The 24,922-nt window shown below is 42.2% G+C and overlaps 1 protein-coding gene across 2 annotated transcripts in view; it reads left to right on the top strand.

The window, feature by feature from the left end:
* LOC124776416 (leucine-rich repeat protein SHOC-2-like) overlaps nt 1-24,922 on the top strand; it is a 189,297-nt gene that overhangs the window by 127,744 nt on the left and 36,631 nt on the right. The window contains exon 6 of one of the 2 annotated variants that reach the window (XM_047251405.1): nt 19,565-19,927. The exons of the other annotated variant lie outside the window; for it this stretch is intronic. The gene's annotated coding sequence lies outside the window, so the exon portion shown is untranslated. Of the gene's footprint in view, nt 1-19,564; nt 19,928-24,922 lie in introns of those variants that run through there. 2 annotated transcript variants of the gene reach the window in all.

Below are 24,922 nucleotides of genomic sequence, written 5' to 3'. Positions count from 1 at the left end.
TCTGCTATCAGCTGCCTTTAGTGAATTAGCAGTCTAGTTAAAAGCTGATTAACTCTCTACAGTAAATTGATTTCTTAGGATGGATAGGATGTGTAGCTGTTGTGTACAGATGCAGGAGGAGCTGGCCACTGTTTGCGAACAGCTGAACATGTTGATGGCCGCTGTCAGCCGTCTTCAGGCTGCTGCCTCAGAGTGTAGCGGCAGTGGGGAGTCTGGTGTGTCGCATGTTACACGCCAGGTGTTACATGCTTCACCCATGGTCCCTGCTGTCGAGACGTATTCACTGGTACCGGGCGCGGTTGGGCCACCCTCTCCCCAAGGGGAGTAGCAAGTTCAGCAACGTTCGTGACGCACGAGGTGGAGAGTCAATGTGGAGGCTGGCCATGTGGCATCGCCCACTCTGCCTGAGAATGGACATGGGGCCGCTCCTTCAGCAAGGTCTGAGCAGGCACACGGGGGGAGGGGCTTATTAGTGATTGGGAGCTCCAACGTTAGGTGGGTAATGGAGCCGCTTAGGGAAATAGCGGAAAGGTCAGGGAAGAAGGCCGGTGTTCACTCTGTCTGCTTGCCGGGGGGTGTCTCATCCGAGATGTGGAGAAGGCCCTGCCGGCGGCGATAGAGAGCACTGAGTGCATCTAATTGCAAATTGTTGCTCATGTTGGCACCAATGACTGCTGCCGTCTGGGTTCAGAGGTCATCCTCAGTTCATACAGGCTGCTGGCGGAGTTGATGAAGGCGGAAAGCCTTACTCGTGGGGTGGAATCTGAGCTAACTATTTGTAGTATCGTTCCCTGAACTGATCGCGGTCCTCTGGTTTGGAGCCGAGTGGAAGGCTTAAACCAGAGGCTCAGACGATTCTGTGGAAATCTGGGGTGCAAATTTCTCGACCTCCACTATCAGGTGGAGAAGTGTAGGGTCCCCCTGAATAGGTCAGGCGTGCACTACATGCACGAAGCGACTACAAGGGTAGTGAAGTATGTGAGGAGTGCACATGTGGGTTTTTTAGGTTAGAGAATTCCCTCCCTTGGCCCGACAAGATGCCTCTTGAGATGCAACAAGGTAGTAGCAGGCAAAACGCAACAGGGAATAACAATATTAATGTGGTAATAGTAAGCTGCAGGAGTGCCTATAGAAAGGTCCCAGAACTGCTCTCATTAATAAAAGGTCACAATGCCCACATAGTACTAGGGACAGAAAGTTGGCTGAAACCAGATGTAAACAGTAATGAAATTCTAAACTCAGATTGGAATGTATACCACAGAGATAGGCTGGACAGTGAAGGGGGAGGCGTGTTTATAGCGATAAAAAGTGCAATAGTATCGAAGGAAATTGGCGGAGATCTGAAATGTGAAATAATTTGGGTGAAGGTCACGGTTAAAGCAGGCTCAGACATGGTAATTGGATGTCTCTATAGGCCCCCTGGCTCAGCAGCTGTTGTGGCAGAGAACCTGAAGGAAAATTTGGAAAATATTTCAAGTAGATTTCCCAACCATGTTATAGCTCTGGGTGGAGATTTTAATTTGCCGGATATAGACTGGGAGACTCAAACGTTTATAACAGGTGTCAGGGACAAAGAATCCAGTGAAATTTTTTGAAGTGCTTTATCTGAAAACTGCCTTGAGCAGTTAAACAGAGAACAGACTCGTGGCGATAACATATTAGACCTTATGGTGACAAACAGACCCGAACTATTTGAAACAGTTAACACAGAACAGGGAATCAGTGACCATAAAGCAGTTACTGCATCGATGATTTCAGCTGTAAATAGAAATATTAAAAAAGGTAGGAAGATTTTTCTGTTTAGCAAAAGTGACAAAAATTAGATTTCATAGTACTTGACGGTTCAACACAAAAGTTTTGTCTCAAGTACAGATAGTGTTGAGGATCAGTGAACAAAGTTCAAAACCATTGTACAATATGCATTAGATGAGTATATGCCAAGCAAGATCGTAAGAGATGGAAAAGAGCCACCGTGGTCCAACAACTGAGTTAGAAAACTGCTGCGGAAGCAAAGGGAACTTCACAGCAAACATAAACATAGCCAAAGCCTTGCAGACAAACAAAAATTACGTGAAGTGAAATGTAGTGTGAGGAGGACTATGCGAGAGGCGTTCAATGAATTCGAAAGGAGATTTCTATGTACTGACTTGGCAGAAAATCCTAAGAAATTTTGGTCATATGTCAAAGCAGTAGGGGGATCAAAACAAAATGTCCAGACACTCTGTGACCAAAATGGTACTAAAACAGAGGATAACAGACTAAAGGCAGAAATACTAAATGTCTTTTTCCAAAGCTGTTTCACAGAGGAAGACTGCACAGTAATTCCTTCTCTAGATTGTCGCACAGATGACAAAATGGTAGATATCGAAATAGACGACAGAGGAATAGAGAAACACTTAAAAATGATCAAAAGAGGAAAGGCCACTGGACCTGATGGGATACCAGTTCGATTTTACACAGAGTACGCGAAGGAACTTGCCCCCTTCTTGTAGTGGTGTACTGTAGGTCTCTGGAAGAGTGTAGCGTTCCAAAGGATTGGAAAAGGGCATAGGTCATCCCCGTTTCCAAGAAGGAACATCGGACAGATGTGCAGAACTATAGACCTATATCTCTAACGTCGATCAGTTGTAGAATTTTGGAACACGTATTATGTTCGAGTATAATGACTTTTTTGGAGACTAGAAATGTACTCTGTAGGAATCAGCATGGGTTTTGAAAAAGACGATCATGTGAAACCCAGCTCACGCTATTCGTCCACAAGACTCAGAGGGCCATAGACACGGGTTCCCAGGTAGATGCCATGTTTCTTGACTTCCGCAAGGCGTTCGATACAGTTCCCCAGCCATTTAATGAACAAAGTAAGAGCATATGGACTATCAGACCAATTGTGTGATTGGATTGAAGAGTTCCTAGATAACAGAACGCAGCATGTTATTCTCAATGGAGAGAAGTCTTCCGAAGTAAGAGTGATTTCAGGTGTGCCGCAGGGGAGTGTTGCTATTCACAGCATACATAAATGACCTTGTGGATAACATTGGAAGTTCACTGAGGCTTTTTGTGGATGATGCTGTGGTATATCGAGAGGTTATAACAATGGAAAATTGTACGGAAATGCAGGAGGATCTGCAACGAATTGACACATGGTGCAGGGAATGGCAATTGAATCTCAATTTAGACAAGTGTAATGTGCTGCGAATACATAGAAAGAAAGATCCTTTATCATTTAGCTACAATATAGCAGGTCAGAAACTGGAAGCAGTTAATTCTGTGAATTATCTGGGAGTAGGTATTGGGAGTGATTTAAAATGGAATGATCATATAAAGTTGATCGTCTGTAAAGCGGATGCCAGACATAGATTCATTGGAAGAATCCTAAGGAAATGCAATCCAAAAACAAAGGCAGTAGGTTACGGTACACTTGGTCGCCCACTGCTTGAATATTGCTCACCAGTGTGGGATCCTTACCAGATGGGGTTGATAGAAGAGATAGAGAAGATCCAACAGAGAGCAGTGCACTTCATTACAGGATCATTTAGTAATCGTGAAAGCGTTACGGAGATGATAGATAAACTCCAGTGGAAGACTCTGCAGGAGAGACGCTCAGTAGCTTGGTATGGGCTTTTGTTGAAGTTTCGAGAACATACCTTCGCCGGGGAGTCAAGTAGTATATTGCTCACTCCTATGTATATCTCGCAAAGAGACCATGAGGATAAAATCAGAGAGATTAGAGCCCACATCGAGGCATAGTGACAATCTTTATTTCCACGAACACTACGAGACTGGAATAGAAGGGAGAACCGATAGAGGTACTCAAAGTACCCTCTGCTACACACCATCAGGTTGCTTGCGGAGTATGGATGTAGATGCAAATGTAGATGTAGATCTTCAAATAAGAAGGCCTCAACAATCCATACACCGTACACCCATAGTCCAACTGTAAATGCATGAAAGAGCTATAAAACTGGAGGAGATGCATCCTGTCGGCTCCCCAAGACCTGTGGCTAAGCTACTTGCCTTCAGGGTTCTGGCTTTCAGGTCTCTCAGGTGTGACAAACACAACAATTTGGAACCAAAAATGAGCCCCAGGAACCTCACTGAATCTCTATAATTCAGTATGGTCTCCCTCATATGCAAGACCAGTAAATTAAAAATACAACACGAACAATTAAAATGTACACACACACACACACACACACACACACACACACACACACACACACACACACACACACACACGCAACACTTATCTGCAGAAAAAACTGAAAACCCTTCTTTGCAGCCTGCTCCTCTAACCTCTGCACTGTTAAGTTTCAGCTGATGGCTAGCTGTTCCAACACTGGAGGAGGAACAAAAAACAGCAAAACCATCCACAAATAAGGAGCACTGTACGGGACTCCTTACCATAGACGTGATACTGTTGATGGCTACGGCAAAGAGGGTACCACTTAAAACACTGCCCTGAGGGTCACCATTCTCCTGAACAAAACAATCTGACATTTAATCATCAACTCTGGTCCTAAAATACCACTGAGGCAGGAAAGACCGAACGAAGATGGAGAGGTGGCCATGAAAGCCCCATTGATGCGGTTGTGTGAGAATACAGGGTCATCAAGTAGTATCACACACCTTACTGTTATCGAAGAATATGCCAACACAGTATACGTAGGGAAGCCTGCTGAATACCTGCCTCTAGCAGGGTCAGGTTGTCAACAGTGGACTGAAATCTTCAGAATCCACGCTGAAAGCAGCTAAGGAGTTGCCTGGTCTCTAACAGCCAGACCAGATGACAGTTAACCATTCACTCCAGGGTCTTCCCTATGCAGCTCGTTAAGGCGATACTCTAATAACACATGCTGCCCTCTCTCCATGAGTTGGGGAAGTTGCCTGTCTACCATATAAAATTAAAACATTCAAGGAGGATTTCTTTCAGTGCTGCTGGCAAATGTCCAAGCATGCAGTACCAGATCTGGTCACGACCGGGTGCAGTATCACAAGTCTCAGACAGGGCTTATTCCAGCTCCCACATGGAGAAAGGGTACTTATAAGTCCCTGAATCATTGAATCTAAAGTCCAATTTTTCCCTCTCTACAATCACATGGCAGTGACGAAATGCTAGATCCTGACTGGAATTTGTAGTAGTTTGTGCAAAATTCTCTGCCAGCATCTGAGCAATGTGACTGGGCACTGTTTGGAGACATCTGCATGTCAGCACTGCTGCTATTGGTGAATGTGTTTACCAGAAATCCTCCTGATGGGTTCCCATACTTTCGTAGAACAAGTGGAGTGGTTGATGGAGTCTAGGAACTGTTATCATGAGCTGTTCTTGCTCTCCTTAATCACATGTCGGGCTTTTGCTCTTGCGACTTGAAAGGATATGAGGTTGTCTGCTGTAGGGCAGCTTTTAAATTGTTGAAGAGCTGCACATATGTTCCAGATGGTTGAATGGCACTCATCTGTCCACTAAGGCACAGGTCACCTCCGGAGATGACTTGTGGACTTTGGGAAGGATAAGTCAGTGGCGTGAAGGATCACTTGTGTGATATAGTCCACCCATTCCTGGATGCTGTTGCAATGTTAAAACACAGCTACCTGGCTGAACAGTGTCCAGTTAGCCCTGCTGACCATCCATGTCAGTGGCTTCTCTTCAGCTAATGCTCCATCCAGTAGGTGAATGCGGAGTGGGAAGTGCTCACTGGAATGGAGGTAATCAATGGCTTCCCATTGTGTAGAGTCTGTGAGGGCTAGATAACAGTAGGAGAGGTCGATGGCTGAGAATGACCGAGTAGCAGTACAGAAATGAGTGTAAGTATCTGTGTTTAGGATGCACAGCTTGTGAGAGGTCATGAGGTTCTCCAAAACCTGACCCCGAGGGCAAGTAGATATTGAGCCCCACAAAACATAGTAGGCATTATAGTCTCCCAGTAGGAGAAAGGTCACGGGAGTTGTTCTACAAGACCTATGAGAGCCTCAGAGTTGATAGTGTCTTGTGGAAGGAGATACAGCGACCAAATAGTGATCCACCAAAACTCACGAATTTCAACCATAACTGCTTGCAGTTTGGTAGCCAGGGGGAGAGCAGAGGAGTGATGGATGTTACTGACAAACATAGCAAAACACCCATTGGCTCTGTCCCCAGTCAGGTGAAGGGTATAGCCACATAGTACAGGGGTGTCAATTGCATTCCTCTCCCAGCAATTTCCCTTCGTCCACAAGTGTCCTGAACCCATTAATGTTCCACTGTAATATGGGAGGCATCTGGCATGGGGGATGCACTTTCACCCTGCCTTTATGCTGGGGAGGGAAGCCTGTAATGGACAGGGGCTCAGTTTTGGAATGATATGATTGCCCCAGTCCAACACCAAGCTCCATTGGTTCTACCGAAGAGTCAGGAGAGACATCAGATTGTAGGACGTTGACATCATCAGACTGTTTGCTTCCAGACTATGTTGCTGGTTTACGCTTGACATTTGATTTTTTTGCCCTGGGTAGGCTTCAGAGCCAAACCTGCAGCAGTGGTAGTGGCACCGCTAGATGGTGGACCAGACTGAACCTTTGGAGGGTCAAGGATTTCTGCAACATTAGCAACAACAGAGTTGTGTGATGTTTTGGGAGAGGCTTTGAAGGAATTGCAGAGCCACAAGTACACTGGCAAATGCAGGTGCTTGTGCTGACACTAGCAACCTCTGTTTAGGTAGCAGCATCGCTCTTCTGAACAGATTGTTTAAGAGCGGATGCAAAGGAGGTAGCAAACATCACAGCTGGATGGCCTTATAGATCTGTTTGGCCTTTACATATGAAATACATTTACTTATTTTGATTTCCTGTATCTTCCTTTCTTCAAGAAAGACACTACAGTCACTATTCCAGACAGGATAATCACCAAAGCTGTTTACACACTTTGGAGGACATGCACAACCAATACCTTCATGGGTGGCCTTACCACATTTACTATAAGTGGCTGCCCGCTTACAACCTGCGGTGTAGTGCATACTACCTGAGGCACTGAGTTTTCTGGATGTTCTTCACTTTTAGGCAATTGGATGTTTGTACCAACAGAGTCCTGTTTCGCAAGCGCTTGACAGATCTGAAGCTTCCAGCGATTCCCTCTAACTCTTTTTGTATGTAAAAAGGTCAAACTTTCTCAAAGCTCCCTTCTACATCTACATCTACATCCCTACTCCACAAGCCACCTGGTGGTATGTGGCGGAGGGTACCTTGAGTACCTCTATCGGTTCTCCCTTCTATTCCAGTCTCGTATTGTTCGTGGAAAGAAGGATTGTCGGTATGTCTCTGTGTGGACTCTAATCTCTCTCTTCTTTAATTTAATTATAAGAAACCCATTCCAGCTATCAGCGTGTGTTCTGTTACTCAATACTGACAGAGTCTGTGTAAAGTCCAAGTCCGGAGGACTGGCTACACAAGCCCTCTCGTTTCTGTGGGTGTTGGTACCTACCAGCAGCCCACCCTTTCCGCTGGGAGGAGGAAGAGAAGATTTCGAAGGATCCATGTTGGTCCCATGAGCAGTGAGGGAAATAAAAGTCCACCTAGACAGAGCCCTATGTGCCCAGGTAAACCTTATATAACTCAGATGCGGTGGGTTCTCCAGAGGTTGCCTGCTAATGACTGCCCCACCTCAACAGCCCTGCATCTCATCAGCATGCTGCACACCTTGAGATTGAGTGATTTTTTTATAGAGATTTTTACCATCCTCTTGATCCAGGTGGTCAAGCCAAGATCCCCATTTCCTTTGACACACAACATTTCACTGCTGGACCATACAGTGATTGCTGAAGCATGCCCATATCTTACGGTGACTGGGGACTAGTGGTGCTTACCAGTCCACTGTTCAGGAACTCCAAGGTTCCAATCCCATACTCAGCAAACAAATGCTGAGCCCCTGAGGGGTATATCGTAAATCTTTGGTGAAACATAGTGGTTTGGGTCTTTGCTCTTTTCATTCTATCTACATACAAACAATCATCGCTTGTGAAACTTCCTGGCAGATTAAAACTGTGTGCCGGACCGAGACTCGAACTCGGGACCTCTGCCTTTCGCGGGCAAGTGCATTTGCCTGCAAAAGGCAAAGGTCCCGAGTTTGAGTCTCGGTCTGGCACACAGTTTTAATCTGCCAGAAAGTTTCATATCAGCGCACACTCCACTGTAGAGAGAAAATTTCATTCTAAAAACATCCCCCAGGCTGTGGCTAAGCCATGTCTCCGCAATATCTTTTCTTCCAGGAGTGCTAGTTCTGCAAGGTTCGCAGGAGAGCTTCTGTGAAGTTTGGAAGGTAGGAGACAAGGTACTGGCGGAATTAAAGCTGGGAGGATGAGGCGTGACTAGTGCTTGGGTAGCTCAGTCAGTAGAGCACTTGCCCGCGAAAGGCAAAGGTCCCGAGTTCGAGTCTCAGTCCAGCACACAGTTCTAATCTGCCAGGAAGTTTCATATCAGCACACACTCCGCTGCAGAGTGAAAATTTCATTCTAGAATCATTGCTTGTATCTGTTTTGCAATTGCTGTATCTGGTTTGATGATCATGTATGGAGCTGTTTGCTGCATACTCCTCAATGATTTTGTATAAAAACTGCAGTTTGAAATTTGTATTCATTTGGAACTGTCAGAATACCCCACTGTTTTAGTAGCTCAATGCAGTGGGCCCTTTTGTTATTCTTGCTCATTATTCTGATGGTTTGTTTTTGCAGCTGATTATGTTTTCCACATTCTGAGTTTTTGCACCCCAGAATATTATGCTATAACAGATGATAGAATTTGTGTGTGCATAGTATGTTGCTTTCAAGCATAGCATGTTGGACTGATTCTTTTTCCAAATATCCTGATATGTTCATCTCAAGTGGTGCTATATTAGGTTTCTTATTTATGTTACTCGTCTTTTTTAGATTAAGAATTACTTTATTGTTATTTAAGTGCCTCTTCAGCTTTTACTTCTAACGTGATGGATCACTGGTACATGCAGTCTATAGGAAACGTACTCACACCGACTTGTACTTACAGGCTAATAGTTGTCACCATCCGGCTCAGCGTGTAGGGGTACTTCGGACCATGGTACACAGGGCACATGTTGTTTCCGACGCTGAGACTTTGCCAGCTGAGCTGTCCCATCTTGAAGTTACATTTTGTCAAAATGGTTATAGTGATACACAGGTTGAACGTGCATTGCGCTATCGATCAACTGTACATTGGGTGATTAATGATAATTCTGAGTCGACACCTAAGTCTACTGCCTTTTTGCCTTATGTAGGAAACACTTCCAACAAGATCAGTCGTATTTTATGGAAATACAATGTGAAATGTGTTTTCCTACTTCCATCTAAAATTAGAGCGCTTTTGAGTTCTGTTAAGGATGATCTTGGTCTGTTTAAGGCGGGTGTATATCACATTCCTTGTAGCTCCAGCATAGCATATATTGGTCGAACTATCAGGACCATGGAGGACCGATGTACTGAGCATAAATGGCACACAGAATTATAGCAGCCAAGTAGATCTGCTATTGCCGAACATTACTTGGGTAGTGGTCACCCCATGTTATATAATAACACCGAGATATTGGCATGCACATCCAGCTATTGGGACAATGTTATTAAGGAGGCAGTTAAGATTAAATTAGCGAGCAAACTTGTTAACAGGGATGGAGATTTTTGGGTGAACTCTGTTTGGAATCCGGCTCTCTCCCTTGTCAAAACACAGAGGGACAGAATCAATGCTACCACACCTGCGAGTTTGTATTCTCACTATCGATATCTCTGACTTTGGTCATCTTTGGTGGCATTAGTGTTCAGTGTGTGTGTTATCTTTCCTGTATCAATCCAAGAACTGAGGTTTTAAATTTGCATGTCTGTTGCCTGTCCGTCGATTGTCGAAGTTTGCCTTGAAAATGGCGGGGTGTTCTCCCGTCGAAATATCGGCGGTCGCTGAATGTGTTACCTGGCTGAATTCCCAGAAGTTATTTGAAAGTTGTATACACCAGGAGAAACTCAGGTCTCACAATACAATATATGTCAATGATTTTATACGTGTATTGCAATATCATGTGAAACATATACTTCCTAAATGTCTTTATTTCCGTTTCACATCGAGCAACATGGCATGCTGAGAATGAAAAACACACACACACACACACACACACACACACACACACACACACACACAGTGGTATTACTTCCATACTACAAAAAGCAAAATGAGGTGATTTTACATGTTAAAAAAAGAAAAAAGTAAAAGACAGGCATATAGCATTACATACTTAAACGGAATATTTGAGAAATTTAATGATGAACAAAAGTTTATTAAACAGAAAATACATATGACTGAACTGCTAGAAATCTCAAGAATTATCCTTGAAAAATTACTAATAAGCATTCTCTAAGAATAAACAGTCATCTGTGTCATTTACCAGTCCTGACTGGACAGACTACATCTTGATTACATACACGCATATAAGTTATTTACATGTATGTGTGTGTGTGTGTGTGTGTGTGTGTGTGTGTGTGTGTGTGTGAGAGAGAGAGAGAGAGAGAGAGAGAGAGAGAGAGTTGGGCTTATTGTTGTGTGTTTCTGTGATTCAGCATCTCCTGCTCTATGGTGAGTAGCAACTGTCCTTTTCATTATAATGTTGAAAAATATTCATTGTACATAAAATGATACAGTATCATTTTGTGCATTCACTTTGGCTACTATTAAAGAATTATCCTATGTATTACAGTGGGTACTCTTTCAGGTCCTTTGTAATTTTCCTTTTGAATGGTCCTGGTGGCAGGGACTGCACTTCTCGGGGCAAAGAGTTGAACATTTTTAACGCAACCAGTGGAAAACTATTTTGTGTTCTAGACAGTCGACAGCTTGGTGTATCAATGTTCCTCTTGTTGTGAGTGTCATGATTATGTATGAATTGCCTCATCCTGAAAACCCTCGGTTTTCTTTTACAGTGATGAGGCATAACAATACAAACTGGTTGAAGATTATCATTATTCCTAACCAAGTGGATATAGGCCTGCAGTGCTCCAGTATTTGGGTACCTTGATAATATGGAGGCTGTCAAACTGCTGGGATTCGTGATTGACAGCAAACTATCAATGAAGGAGCACATATAATGTATGCTCCTTCATTGATAGTTTGCTGTCAGTCACAAATCCCAGCAGTTTGACAGCCTCCATATTATCATGGTACCCAATATTGCTGAGGCTGCATATCAGATGATGTACTTTTTCCTTCATTCATTTTATTGTTGATGAACCATTCTGTGATGTTTTAAAGCAGCATTTTTGTTGCTTGCAGACATTGTTCAGCAGCTTTTCCTTTTGGAAAAAGATTGGTGTCATCAGCAAATTATAACATTTGGTTGTTACAATCCAGCTTGTTGATGGAAATAAGGAACAGGAGAGGCCCTATGATGGGCCCCATGCTCCAGTTTTTGTTCTTGGGGAAAGTCACCATGAACCAATACTACCTGCTTTCAGTTTTCAAGACAGGATTGAAGAGTAACGAGCACAACACCTACAATACCATATCAGTTTAATTTACTAAACAATATTTTGTGTGAGATGCAGTTAAGTGCCTTGCTGAAGTTGCAGTGTGTCAGTGCCGCACTTTCCCTGTCTTCAAACCATTGCCTTGTCTTACTATTTTAAGTCCACTGCTGCTGTAACTGTCAACATTCCCTTGCGAAAACCATGCTATGTGTCCTGAAAGAGTTCATTCTGTTTGAAGTAATTTTGTAGCTGGTGTTTCATTACTGACTCCATAACTTAAGCTTGAATGGGGATTGTGGAAATTGGTCTGAAACTGGACGTTTTGCATGGGTCACTTTTGGGTCACTTTTTTGTAGACTGGTATTGTCTGTGCCAGTTTCAGGAATTCTGGGAAGATGCCAAAGGATAAACATTTGTTGATTACTGTAGCTAGTGGTTAAGCAAGCTGTGGAATAATCTTCTTCAGCATTGTCCAGGACATGCCATAGATATCTGCACTCTCTTAATATTTAAATGTATTCACTATTTTTATGATGTTGTTAGGGTGCACTTTCTTCCAGTTTTTAGTAGTGCAACAGCTTATGTTTTTATACGAGCTGTGGGATCTAAACCTAAGTATTTCTTACTATTCTTATGAAGTGTTGACTGAAGGCATCAGGACTACAAGAATTTAAGACAGAGGTAGGCTTCTTATTGCACTCATTTACCAGATTCAAAGTAGCTTTACATGGATTATGAGTCTCTTTAATTAACTTTTCATTGTTTTTCTACTTTGCATCCTCCACTCTCTTTCTGTAAAGTCTCTTGGCTCTTTAAGTAGGTACAATGAAGCAGGTCTTTAGTTTGAAGATCAAAAACTGTCTTCATACAGTCTCGGAACATTGATACAATGACTTTTAATCTACCTAGCTACCTTTAATCTCTCTTCTTTGATGACCCCTTCTACTTAATGTGTATGAAACTTCCTGGCAGATTAAAACTGTGTGCCGGACGGAGACTCAAACTCAGGACCTTTGCCTTTCGCAGGCAACTGCTCTACTAACTGAGCTATCCAAGCATGACTCACGCGCCGTCCTCACAGCTTTACTTCTGTCAGTACCTCATCTCCTACCTTCCAAACTTAACAGAAGCTCTCCTGCAGACCTTGCAGAACTAGCACTCCTGAAAGAAAGGATATTGCAGAGACACGGCATAGCCACAGCCTGGGGGATGTTTCCAGAATGAGATTTTCACTCTGCAGCGGAGTGTGCACTGATATGAAACTTCCTGGCAGATTAAAACTATGTGCCGGACCGAGACTCGAACTCAGGACCTTTGCCTTTCGCGGGCAACTGCTCTGCCAACTAAGCTACCCAAGCACGACTCATGCCCTGTCCTCACAGCTACTTCTGCCAGTACCTCGTCTCCTACCTTCCAAACCTAACAGAAGCTCTCCTGCAGACCTTGCAGAACTAGCACTCCTGAAAGAAGAACAGTTGCCCGCGAAAGGCAAAGGTCCTGAGTTCGAGTCTCGGTCTGGCACACAGTTTTAATATGCCAGGAAGTTTCATATCAGTGCACACTCCGGTGCAGAGTGAAAATCTCATTCTGGACACTGAATGTGTAGTTTGAATGCCATGTGTGGTTGCAATTTACTCTTGCTCTTCATGCTGAGTTCCATTACTACCGCACTGTAGTCTGCAATCATTGGTTCAACTGCACTGATACTGTAATCGCAGATATTGAGGTCAGTGATAACCGCGTCTAGACAGGCATTACCCCTTGTTGGGAATTTGTTTGCAACAAACAGCCAATAGCTGTTTATTAAGTTCATGAAGACTTGCTCTTTAGTACCTCCATCACCTTTAAGCATGTCGAAGTCACCACACAATGCAATTTTAGACTTAAGGCATGTAAGGTAAGATAAACAGTTCTCCATATGTGCAATAAAGGTTTCAAAGTTACCATCTGGTGAATGATACACAGAGACGACGACAACAATGGGATCAATATTTGCTAACGCTAGTGAAGCCAGTTTGAGATCCAGGTCTGTACAAAAGTTCTTAAATCAGTTTCCTTGACACTAAGTTTTTTCTTTGCATGCACAGATATGCCACCATGAATTGTAGCAGCTCGGTACCATAAGTTTACCATATCTGAATATTCAATCAATCTGTAACAGTCACCTTCTGCTTCAGCCAACCACTGCTCACCGATACATAAAACATCTGGTTTCATTTCTTCTACAAAGAAAAAAAATAGATCCACCTTGGTTCTTAAACACTGCACATTAACACTTGCTATAACTATGGCCTATTCACTGTCATCCCTAATGTTCTTTCTGTATGATAATATATAGTCGAGGTTTATAATTTCAGACTCTGTTTATTGGAACATTGGTTGATCTCCGGAATAAAAAATGCCTTAATACAATATTCTTGGGCCATACGGCAGTGTCCATTACCTTGTCCTTTAGATGGAAGTCAACAGCAATCTCGAAGCTGTTGTTTACACCCTTAGTTTCTAGTTTCTCAAGTTGAAAGTTGCTATGTCCTGGAACGATTTTCTCCAGAAATTTGATTACATTTTCATTGTACATCTACATCTACATCTACATCTATACTCCGCGAGCCACCTTACGGTGTGTGGCGGAGGGTACTTATTGTACCACTATCTGATCCCCCCTTCCCTGTTCCATTCACGAATTGTGCGTGGGAAGAACGACTACGTGTAAGTCTCCGTATTTGCTCTAATTTCTCGGATCTTTTCGTTGTGATCATTACGCAAGATATATGTGGGCGGTAGTAATATGTTGCCCATCTCTTCCCGGAATGTGCTCTCTCGTAATTTCGATAATAAACCTCTCCGTATTGCGTAACGCCTTTCTTGAAGTGTCCGCCACTGGAGCTTGTTCAGCATCTCCGTAACGCTCTCGCGCTGACTAAATGTCCCCATGACGAATCGCGCTGCTTTTCGCTGGATCATGTCTATCTCTTCTATTAATCCAACCTGGTAAGGGTCCCATACTGATGAGCAATACTCAAGAATCGGACGAACAAGCGTTTTGTAAGCTACTTCTTTCATCGATGAGTCACATTTTCTTAGAATTCTTCCTATGAATCTCAACCTGGCGCCTGCTTTTCCCACTATTTGTTTTATGTGATCATTCCACTTCAGATCGCTCCGGATAGTAACTCCTAAGTATTTTACGGTCGTTACCGCTTCCAATGATTTACCACCTATGGCATAATCGTACTGGAATGGATTTCTGCCCCTATGTATGCGCATTATATTACATTTATCTACGTTTAGGGAAAGCTGCCAGCTGTCGCACCATGCATTAATCCTCTGCAGGTCCTCCTGGAGTACGTACGAGTCTTCTGATGTTGCTACTTTCTTGTAGACAACCGTGTCATCTGCAAATAGCCTCACGGAGCTACCGATGTTGTCAACTAAGTCATTTATGTATATTGTAAACAATAAAGGTCCTATCACGCTTCCCTGCGGTACTCCCGAAATTACCTCTACATCTGCAGATTTTGAACCGTTAAGAATGACATGTTGTGTTCTTTCTTCTAGGAAATCCTGAATCCAATCACAAACCTGGTCCGATATTCCGTAAGCTCGTATTTTTTTCACTAAACGTAAGTGCAGAACCGTATCAAATGCCTTCCTGAAGTCCAGGAATACGGCATCAATCTGCTCGCCAGTGTCTATGGCACTGTGAATTTCTTGGGCAAATAGGGCGAGCTGAGTTTCACATGATCTCTGTTTGCGGAATCCATGTTGGTTATGATGAAGGAGATTTGTATTATCTAAGAACGTCATAATACGAGAACACAAAACATGTTCCATTATTCTACAACAGATTGACGTAAGCGAAATAGGCCTATAATTATTCGCATCTGATTTATGACCCTTCTTGAAAATGGGAACGACCTGCGCTTTCTTCCAGTCGCTAGGTACTTTACGTTCTTCCAGCGATCTACGATAAATTGCTGATAGAAAGGGGGCAAGTTCTTTAGCATATTCACTGTAGAATCTTAAGGGTATCTCGTCTGGTCCGGATGCTTTTCCGCTACTAAGTGATAGCAGTTGTTTTTCAATTCCGATATCGTTTATTTCAATATTTTCCATTTTGGCGTCCGTGCGACGGCTGAAGTCAGGGACCGTGTTACGATTTTCCGCAGTGAAACAGTTTCGGAACACTGAATTCAGTATTTCTGCCTTTCTTCGGTCGTCCTCTGTTTCGGTGCCATCGTGGTCAACGAGTGACTGAATAGGGGATTTAGATCCGCTTACCGATTTTACATTTGTAGTGTCATTTTTCAATTTTCCTAAATGAAACCATGCCATTTTCTCTCCATATAGCATTCCATGCTCATCAGCAGTGCCTATTGTCAGATTTTTTCTGTCTCTGGCACCTGAATTTCCTGACATATTACAGCAGCTGCTTGGGGTATTAGTCTTTCTTCCTCTAAAGGTTTCTGAAGTGCAGTTTTATACAGCTAGGAAAAATATAAAAATGTGAAAAATCAGCCTGCCAACTCTCAGGTAAGTCACAGTAACATCTTATCTCTAAACTCACAAGTAAAACAGAAAAATGTGTACTTCGTTCTTTTTCATCAAAATGTGCAGTCACTATCTAGTAAAATAAGTAAATCCAAATCCTTTTAGAAAATGAATTAAAAACTACCTCATTATTGTGTGTCTCAGAACATTGGCTTGATGAGGACAAGTTACATACTGTGGCCCTACCCAACTTTGTGCTAGGTTGTTATTTCTGTAGACAAATTCTTAAACATGGTGGCAGTTGTATATTCATAAGGAATAATACAAACTTTGTAAATACAAATTTTCTGTGGAAATAATGAAGGAAAAAGATGTAGAGCTATCAGGAGTTGAGATAGTGGACAATAAACAAGCCGTTGTTGTGTATACAGATGTCCAACTCTTTGTCTTTAAATATGTCTGCTTGTGTCTGTATATGTGTGGATGGATATGTGTGTGTGTGTGCGCGAGTGTATACCCGTCCTTTTTTCCCCCTAAGGTAAGTCTTTCCGCTCCCGGGATTGGAATGACTTCTTACCCTCTCCCTTAAAACCCACATCCTTTCGTCTTTCCCTCTCCTTCCGTCTTTCCTGATGAGGCAACAGTTTGTTGCGAAAGCTTGAATTTTGTGTGTATGTTTGTGTTTGTTTGTGTGTCTGTCGACCTGCCAGCACTTTCATTTGGTAAGTCACATCATCTTTGTTTTTAGATATATAATAATTTTATCAGTAATTTTTCCTACTGTTTTGAATTTTGCTTCCCTCCAACATGGAGAAAAATATACACAAGGAAAACAAAAAATAAATGGATCACTTCTGGGCTTCTGGTAACCTCAGACAAAAAAAGATTACTACACAGATTGTCCACACAGCTCACGTACGGTAATCTAAATTTGATACTTATTACAAAACCTATAAAAAGATCTTCAAAAATGTTGTCAAACAAGCAAAAATAATGGAAAATTACATATATATAAAAAATTCCACCAATAAGATGAAAGGCACATGGAATATTGTAAGGAAGGAAGCTGCAGCACAACAGACAGATTTCCATAATATTAACTGCCCAATGGAGAAGTCAGTTGTGATAACTGAATCTACACAAACTGCAAATAAATTTAATTCCTACTTTACACAGATAGCTGCACATCTTACAAATCAAAATTTATGATGTACTCCCAGAAATCAATTCAGATGTGTGCTACAAATAATAAACCTATTTTTCTATACCCCACCAATGAAAAGGAAATACTTGCTATTATCACAGAACTGAAGCCCAAATTCTCTGTTGGTACTGACAATATCCCTGACTACATCTTGAAGAAATGTGCTCCCCTCCTAGCCAGGCCACTTGTTGTCATCTGTAACTGATCTCTATCAGAAGGGGTGTTCCCAGAAAAATTGAAGACAGCAAAAGTAAAATCTCTGTTGAAGAAAGGGATAAAAACAGAAGTATCAAACTACAGGCCTATTTCACCACTGTCTTGTTTTTCCAAAATAACTGAGAAACTCTGTTATAAAAGACTAATCAATTTCATAGAAAAAATAATTACTTTTCAAATACACAACATGGGTTTCGAAAATCTAAATCTACTAAGACTGCTATTTTTGCACTCCTAAATGCAGCCTTAAATGCAATACAGAGCAAACAGCATATCTCAGCCACACTTCTAGACCTCTCTAAAGCATTTGATGTCATCAATCACAACGTCTTGCTTTAGAGACTTGAATCTGTAGGTATTAGGGACCCAGCCTATGAATGGATCAAATCATATCTCCAAAATAGAGAGCAAGGAATTGAGCTTGCTATCCAAGAAGGGAACAACATGAAGTCCTACTGCTGAGAAAAGCAGAGCATTAAGTACAGTGTACCACAAGACTTCATTCTAGGACCAATTCTGTTTCTACTCTTGCAAATGACTTGGAACCGACCAGTCCACGCCATAATTACATAAAATTTGCAGATGACACAATGTGATAATAAAAGGAAGGACCAGAGAAGAACTACTGCATGAGATTAAAAAGTGTACCAGCTACATTACAGACTGTTTTTCTGGAAACAATCTAGTAATAAACACAGAAAAAACAGTTACAGTGCACTTACACACAATGCAAAATAAATGCTCACTAACACCAGACACAGAGTTGTTTACCAGAACCCTTGAAATGTAAGCTCTACAAAATTTCTTGGAATAAGGATCCAAGAAGATCTAAGATGCTCTAACATGCAAAATACATTACAGATAAATTGAATACCATTTGTTACACTATCAAAATTCTTTCTGGTTGAACATCGAAAGAGGCACTAAAAATGTATACCTCACCCAGGCAGAATTATTATTGTGATATGGCATAATCTTTTGGGGAAATGCATCTGCCAGCAAAAGTTGTTTTATTTGCCAAAAGAGAATTGTAAGAGCCATAGAAAATGCTGTTGCAAGAAGCTCATGCAAGCCATTATGTAAGAAACTTCACATCCTTCCACTACCATATCTCCATTTTTGATTTGTCCTCTATCATCATGTGCTTCTCTGCACACAATGAATAATCTACAGGATTAATAAAATTACTACTACTACTACAGTGTTTTGAGTTGTACAGGTGCATTCTGAGTCACTTCATGTTGTTGGTTTGTTGTTTTGCTGCAGGGCATGACACTCGCTTATCTGTACAATGAGCAGTTGTTTTCCTACAATGTACCTCACATCAGTCTGTATTTGTATGGGGTGAAAGTTTCTCTTTTGAAAGACTCACAGAATTGTGAAGACTATTTTGATTATTATTGATGCCAGTTTCTGAACTGTATAAGCAAACATTATTCATGCATTGATTCTGCAATGCTTCATGAACTGTAGGCTGTTTATTATGATTTATTTGTTCTGATTTGTTGCAATGTTCTTTTCATGTCCAGCTTTTGTTTTGTCAATAGAGACATTATTCACACATAAATTCTGCCTTACATCATGGGCTGCAGACTCTTTATTATTATTTGTTTGTTACTGACTTGCCTATCGTGGTTGTAATGTTGTTTTCATGTCAACACTAAGTTCGATTTTTAAGGAATGCTGAGAGGTGCAGTGTACTCCGATTCGAATTTGCAATATTTCTGCCAGAGCTGTTTGTTACAGCCTCAATAATCAGGTATTGATTTGCATTTAAACATTTAGTGGAACCATTTTTAGTGATCAATATGACGTTTTCTCTCACTTTTCCACTTTTTTGGGAGATGATTTTATCAGATGTGATGATAGTTTTTCTAAATAATTTGTAGTGATTAGTTGATTTACTGTTTCTGTTACATCTTCAACTGAATTGATGTATTTCATGAACTGTCTTTGTACTGAATCTTATTTTTTTCATTCTTTTCTTTTCTTGTATATATATAAGCTAAACGTAAACTGAATGAGGTATAGACACCACCAAAGGTAAATTAACGAGTTGTTTTGTGGCAAGGGTAATGTTTTGATAACATTGTTAAATATCTGTGTGAAACAAAATAAGAAATACACTCATCCATTTATTAATTCATGTATCTTCCTTCTTTTGTTTCAGTAAGTGGTAGTGTACAGACATATGCTTAGATTTTTGATACCAGCACTGTTAAAAATGTGTGTTGTAATCATTCATTACAACTATTATAAAAAGTTATTAAAAAGGGAATATTTATTCACATGGTTAAGAGTTCAAAGTCTATCTGTTCATCATTTCACTCTGTGCTGAGATCCTGCATCAAGAGGTTTGGTGCAGACAAGAATAATTTACGCGGTATATGGAGGAGCGTTCCTGCATCAGCATTGTCACAATCAAGACTAAACACAATAGAATTAATGTGAAGATTGACAATTTCAATGGTTGTGGTGATTATTTGGTACTGCACACCGCTGGAAGCAGCAGTACATGATGCAAATTATATTTATTGACCTCGAATGTAATGATATTAAAGGTCTGTTGATTTGGTATCAGTTTAGTTCACCCAAGATTGTACACAGATTCATAAATTACCTTCAGAATATTTCAATTATTCTTTCCAATCGATTTTTCCAATTATTCAAGCAATTATTAATACATTTCCATCGCCACATACCAATTCAATGGCGACTGTGACAGGATGGCACCGAGCAAAATATGAACAGACCTTTCAATAGTAGAGATAAAATTTTTTTGAGTTAAATGATTCATATTATTGTTACAAGATACTAATGACACTTTCATTGTATTTCTTGTCTCCATATATAACATCCTCTACTTTTCCTTTTAACTTTTTTACCCTTTTCTCCATTTTACTTTATATTATAATCCTCCCTGAACTACTGCTCATCTTATTTTATCTCTTTATTCATTAACAATCATCCTCATCTATCCCTTCGGCCCTTCACCATTTGTCTCTATCTCATAATCTTCCTACAAATGTCACTCTTTTCACCTTATACATATTTCTTCACTATTACTCTAACCTAGTCCTTCTGCACTTCAGTAGTTAATTTTTACATTATCTTACCATTTCACTCTTCACACCCAATCATTCCTCTGTATTTCCTCCTGGGTCCCAAATCTCGCAAAGAAAATTCATTCCCTTAATTACATCCACCATTTTTATCAATGTTGTACTTGCCTTATGTGGTTTTAAATCGACCACATTCTTAAGAACAAATTTCTTCTTTGACTTGGGATAAATCAGATAGAATGCATTCAGATGTAGAATACTAGCCACATCGAAAAATTTTGATATCTCGCTATTTGTCTCCTTGGATTTCTGATAGGTCTTAACCAGCATCAGGTCTCCTACTTTAATATCTACCCTCTTTATCCTTTCATCATGTCTTTTCTTCCTCTCCTCTAACCTCTTTCCACTAATCCCCTCATTACTTTCTTTTTCTCATCCCAACTTAACTCTTCCATATGAAGAAAAGACAGTCTCTCCTCTACAAAACTTAAAGACCTCCCTCCCTTCATAATCTCATAAGGAGTAAACCCTGTTACATCATGGCTCACAGTATTAATCACATGCTCAATATTTTCCATGATATCTCTCCATGAATTATGCTTGTTACTGCAATATATGTGGCACAATCTACCAATTTCCCTCATATAACATTCTGCAGGATTTCCTGCCGAATGAAAAGTTGATCTATGTGTTACAGTTATTCCATGACTAGCAAGCCCCTCCTTCCACTTCTTATCAGTAAATTGTGACCCGTTGGAGAAAGTATAGCTTTGGGTTTACCAGATTTCACAAAATAGTCCTTTTCTAACCGAGCCCAAATTGCCTTGCCAGTTGCTTCGCACAAAGGATAGAGCTTTACAAATTTAGAAAACACTTTGAATACTAGAAAAATATAAGCAAAACATCCTTTTGTCTTCAGCAAAGGGCCATAAAAACCCACTGCTAATAAATCCATTAAGTCTTTTGGTTTAACACTTTGCATTGGAAGCCTACACACTTGATTCATAACTTTTGCTCTCTGACATTTGTCACATTTTAATATGGGTATTCACCCTCTTTACCATACAGGGTGATTCAAAAAGAATACCACAACTTTAGGAATTTAAAACTCTGCAACGACAAAAGGCAGAGCTAAGCACTATCTGTCGGCGAATTAAGGGAGCTATAAAGTTTCATTTAATTGTACATTTGTTTGCTTGAGGCGCTGTTGACTAGGCGTCAGCATCAGTTGATGCTAAGATGGCGACCACTCAACAGAAAGCTTTTTGTGTTATTGAGTACGGCAGAAGTGAATCGACGACAGTTGTTCAGCGTGCATTTCGAATGAAGTATGGTGTTAAACCTCCTGATAGGTGGTGTATTAAATGTTGGTATAAACAGTTTACAGAGAATGGGTGTTTGTGCAAAGGGAAAAGTTCTGGACGGCCGAGAACGAGTGATGAAAATGTAGCACGCATCCAGCAAGCATTTGTTCGCAGCCCAGGAAAATCGACTCGCAGAGCTAGCAGAGAGCTGCAAATTCCACAATTTCAGCAGGATGGAGCGCCACCACATTGGCACTTATCTGTCCGTAACTACCTGAACGTCAACTACCCGCGGCGATGGATCGGCCGCCAGGCAGCCCGTGACAGAGCACTTCATCACTGGCCTCCAACAAGCCTTGATCTTACCCCCTGCGATTTTTTCTTATGGGGGTATGTTAAGGATATGGTGTTTCGGCCACCTCTCCCAGCCACCACTGATGATTTGAAACGAGAAATAACAGCAGCTATCCAAACTGTTACGCCTGATATGCTACAGAGAGTGTGGAACGAGTTGGAGGATCGGGTTGATATTGCTCGTGTGTCTGGAGGGGGCCATATTGAACATCTCTGAACTTGTTTTTGAGTGAAAAAAAACCTTTTTAAATACTCTTTGTAATGATATATAACAGAAGGTTATATTATGTTTCTTTCATTAAATACACATTTTTAAAGTTGTGGTATTCTTTTTGAATCACCCTGTATTGTCAAAAATTACACAATCTCTCAATTTCTGCACACACTTTTTAGCACCAATATGTCTTTAACTCAAATGAATGTGTGGTTATCACAGAAGATTAGTTGAGAGATAACACACTTAATATTGAATACATATTTATCAGTCACTCACACATATAACAAAGAAAGGCTGTTACACATATGTGTGCCAAAAGTTCACACAAGAACACTGGTCTAAGAAGTAAGGTGCCAAAGATAGGGCACTCTGCGCCAGGGACGCCACATACAACCCCCCACTCCCCTCCCCCGGTAGTGTGGAGCATGGCAGAGGGAAGTCTCATGAGATGAAGTCCTAATCTTGGTATCTTGATGCCAACACAGCGGTTGTAGGTGGCAGGAAGTGGGGGCAGCAGTGTCGGCAGTGCTGCAGCCCTGTGGTTCCAATGGCTGCACCTGAGAGGTGACGGCGGGCGGAGATGAATCAACCGAAGGCAGGACGGCTGCGTCAGGAGATAGGTTGTCATTGAGGGACCACACCGTTTAAGTCTATTAACTAAGACTTTCTATGGCTGTCCGTGGAGGTGGATGACGAACGTGTTGGTACCACGACGTAGCACACGATGAGGGCCCGAATAGGGCAGCTGAAGGGCTCCAGCATTACTAAGTCACATGTAGCTAGGTGTTGTGGACAAACACAGGGGAGGTGGTGTGCGGGCGGGACAGGGGGGTGCAGAGGTGTGCGACATGTATCCAGACATGAGCAACCAGGGCGGGGAGATCCTCGGATGTGGCAGAAGGTGAATCCTTGACGAATATGGTGGGGTGAAGCAGAGGCTTGCCATGCAGAAGCTCGGCAAATGAGGCATTAAGATCTTCTTTATGAGCTGAGCGAATACCCAGCAGGATCCACAGGAGGGCTTCCGACCATAGGCATCTGTGGCACATTAGTGCAGCCTTGAGTGTGCGGTGCCACTGCTCTTTGAGGCCATTCACCTGCAGGTGGTAAGCTGTGGTATGAAACTTGGCAATGCCACAGAGTTTGCAAAGTTGTGTGAAGAGGGCAGACTCAAATTGGCTTCCGTGGTCAGTGGTGAGAGATAGGGAACAGCCAAAGCAAGCAACTCATGCCAAGATGAAGGAACAGGCAATGGTCTCAGCCATGATGTCAATAAGGGGGACCGCCTCAACCCAGCAGGTCACATGGTCAATGACTGATAAGACATATCTCTAGCCCTCGGACAGAGGAAGAGGACCAACGACATCGATCTGGATGTGCCAGAAACGCCCCTTCGGGATGTCAAACTTGCCCAGGGGAGGTTGGGCATGCCTGCCAACCTTACTGCACTGGCACGGAATGCACGCACAGTTCCAAGTGCGACAGTCGTGCTTCACAGCAGGCCAGACAAAGTGCTCCATAACCAGCTGCGTCATGTCCCATGTCCCAGGGTGAGCTAAGCCATACAAGGTGGTAAAGACCCTATGACAAAGATCGGCGGAGACCAGGGGATGAAGTATGCCCATAGAGTATCACAAAGGACTGGGATTGCTGAACCAGGTAGTATATGGGGCTGGTCAGAGTGATGAGCCATTGTCTGATCTTAGTTGCTGTATGTTGTCAGTAGCGACTTGTAGTCGGATGAGCTCCTCCAGGTCCAGCGGTGGGGTTAGCACGCAGATGCGGTAAAGGTAGTCTGCCAAAATATTCTCTGCGCTGTGGATATAGCATGCATCAGAAGAGTGCTGACAGATGTAGTCCATATGGCGGAAATGCCTGGGTGAAAGGTCTTTAGCAGGATTACGAATAGCATCCACGAGTGGCTTGTGATCACTATAGATTGTGAAGGGCCACCCCTCGAGGTCACTACAAAAATGTTTAATTGCCTCGTACACTGCAAACAGCTCAGGGTCAAATGCTGACCACTTGCACTGGCTCTTAGTCAGTTTCTTGGAAAAGAAGCAGAGGGGCTGGGTGGAGTCGGCAGTGTGCTGCTTTAAAATGGTGCCCACAGCTGAGTTACTGGCATCAGTTGTGATCGAGACACGGGCCTCAGGGTCAGGGTGGGTGAGTGTGACTGCTTTAGCTAGGGCAGTTTTAAGGTCACCAAAAGCATCTAGCATAGGTTGGGTCCACTCCAACATCCGTTTTCCAGTGGTGTTCATGCCGGAGAGAGTGTCGATGAGGGCCATTTGGACAGAGGCAGCTTGATGAATATGGCGGCGGCAAAAGTTTACCATACCCAGAAAACGATGTAGCTGAGCATAATCCTCGGGGAGAGGAAACTGAAGTATGATTTTGACATGAGAACTCATCAGTCAGAGGCCTTTGGCAGAGACAGAATGGCTGAGGAAGGTACCGGATGTGGAACATAGTTGAGATTTATCATGGTTGATCACCATGCCATTGGCAGTGAGAGCCGAATGGATGGAAGTGAGGTGAACTTGATGCTCCTCGGCGGAGGAAGAAAAGTTCAGGATAGCGTCTAAGTA

Source organism: Schistocerca piceifrons, chromosome 2, assembly GCF_021461385.2.
Source record: "Schistocerca piceifrons isolate TAMUIC-IGC-003096 chromosome 2, iqSchPice1.1, whole genome shotgun sequence".
NCBI classification, from domain to species: domain Eukaryota; kingdom Metazoa; phylum Arthropoda; class Insecta; order Orthoptera; family Acrididae; genus Schistocerca; species Schistocerca piceifrons.
Note: the sequence above shows the minus strand (reverse complement) of the source record. Positions and strands in the feature narration are given on the sequence as shown.